Source organism: Cyprinus carpio, unplaced genomic scaffold (assembly GCF_018340385.1).
Source record: "Cyprinus carpio isolate SPL01 unplaced genomic scaffold, ASM1834038v1 S000003664, whole genome shotgun sequence".
Classification (NCBI taxonomy): domain Eukaryota; kingdom Metazoa; phylum Chordata; class Actinopteri; order Cypriniformes; family Cyprinidae; genus Cyprinus; species Cyprinus carpio.
Window position 1 is genome coordinate 1 of NW_024876350.1, and position 1942 is coordinate 1942.

A 1942-nucleotide genomic window follows, 5' to 3' on the forward strand; every position below is an offset into this window, starting at 1 on the left:
ACGGCAGCCATGACACGATTTTGGATGGGGTCTTATCTAAGGACTCTAGATTTTACCGTAGACTTGCCACCAGTAACCTGTCAGAACATAGTTTTTATAAAAAAAGTTTTTTTAAAGAAGCCACCTTTTTAGAACAGCAAGATGTCACCATTTACAACCAACCACACAAGCATCTTCGCCTCTCTTGTGCGGGACCGGGAGCCGGTGATCCACTAGGGCCTCACACTAGGTGAGAGCCAAACAGGAAGCTTGGAGAGAATGCGGCTCACCCCGGCCTCCAGAACAGGTACAAGGGACTTATCGTGGATGATGGTGGCTCATGAGATCCTCCCGGTCAGGAAGCGGTTATGCACTCCAGAGGCATGGCCAAAACCCCATCTGCCCTCGGTCCGGTTGTAATTCCCCAGGGCCGTCCACCACCTGCTCTGGGAGTGCAGCTGCGCTGACCTGGGGCCGTGAACCGCCCCCTGTAGCTTCCCCGGGTGCCTACCAGCGGGTGGGCCCATTTCAGGTACCAGCTCGCCATCCTTAAGTGGGCAGGCTTGAAGGACTTGTCGGCACAGGGAATTTACCTCGCTCTGGCTCACCTCCAAAGCGTCATCAAGGGATGCCATCTGGGCCACCAGAAACCTGCTGGTGGGGGAAGCGTTCTGATGACCCCTCCATGCATGGGCTGGTAGGCATGTGCTGCAGAGTGCGGACGGCGATGTCCGGACCCGAGGGGGGCGGTCGCGGAGGGTCCGGCAGGCACCGACCCTGGCTGCCCGTAGATGCACCCTCACCAGTCTATTTCTGAGACAGGCGGGCCCAGCGGGCGGAGGAGGGGATCTCAGCTGAGCAGACAAAGTGGCATCTGGTGTGCCTGTTTTGGAGAGTGGGGTGAAGACCTGCTTGATAAGGACTCACTTTGATCTTGCACAACAGAAGACTTTTAATTGGTGTTTTATTGTATTTTATCAATGGAATTGGTTTATTGAAGAAATATGATGCTTGTCCTTTTAATTTGTATTTTACCTTGAAATCAATCACACCTTTAAACACACCATAAACATGGACTTTAAAACAGGCAAAACACAATGGTTTTATCTTTTGTTTGTTTTTTTACAAAGTTTGTATTCCTTTTATTTAACCATGTGTATTTATATTTATATTTGTATTTATATTTAATTGCTTGTTTTAACGTGTGCTTGAAAAGAAAAATGTGTGTACAAAAGTAAAAATGCAAATGGAAAAAATGAAAATGGTGACAATAAAATTTTTCGAAAGAAAAAAATCTGTTCTTATCAGTTTAATATTCTGATACCGCCCCCTACCCGGGGACTACATATTAAATTGATTTTTTGGATCACGGAGCTGGAGCCGGGCTTGCTCTGTCCACTCCACGATCGGCCTGGTATTGCAGTGTCTCCAGGAACGGTGTGCTTCCCTTTTCAGGGATTGCTGCTTATTGTGATGAATAACAGAAAAAAGGAACGAGGGCTTTTGTCCTGGCTCCCCTGAGGTCTGCTCTTGCAGATGCCGTGGTTGCTGTTTTATTGAGAATTCTCCTCGGATGCATCCACCTGAGGCCTTGGAGTCTTTCACTAACGAGCTGATGCATCTAATCAGGTGTGTCTGGTTAAAGGGAGTCATCTAAAACAGATGACAACCGATTCAGATCTTCGAGTCTCTTCTAATGAGCTGATGATCTGAATCAGGTGTGTTTTGATTAAAGGGTGACACAGAACACATTCATGCAGTGTTGGGGCTGGGAAAGTGCTGGCTGAAAAAAAGCAGATGGGTTTTTTCTCCCGATCTTTTTTTATGCAAAGCGCTTGTTCTCGCTTACATTTTTTGGCTTTCTCAATGATCCAGAGAATTAGAATGAGGACTTCCGGCCCTATGCTTGATATGGGTTGTGCATGTGTGAGGAGAAAAAAAAAAAAAAAAAAAAAAGAGTCAC

At 46.9% G+C, this 1942-nt stretch overlaps 1 pseudogene; it reads left to right on the top strand.

Annotated features, from left to right (window-relative positions):
- Positions 1-1251: 1251 nt before the first annotated feature.
- On the top strand, positions 1252-1427 carry LOC122143392 (annotated as a pseudogene).
- The last annotated feature ends 515 nt before the right edge of the window (positions 1428-1942 follow it).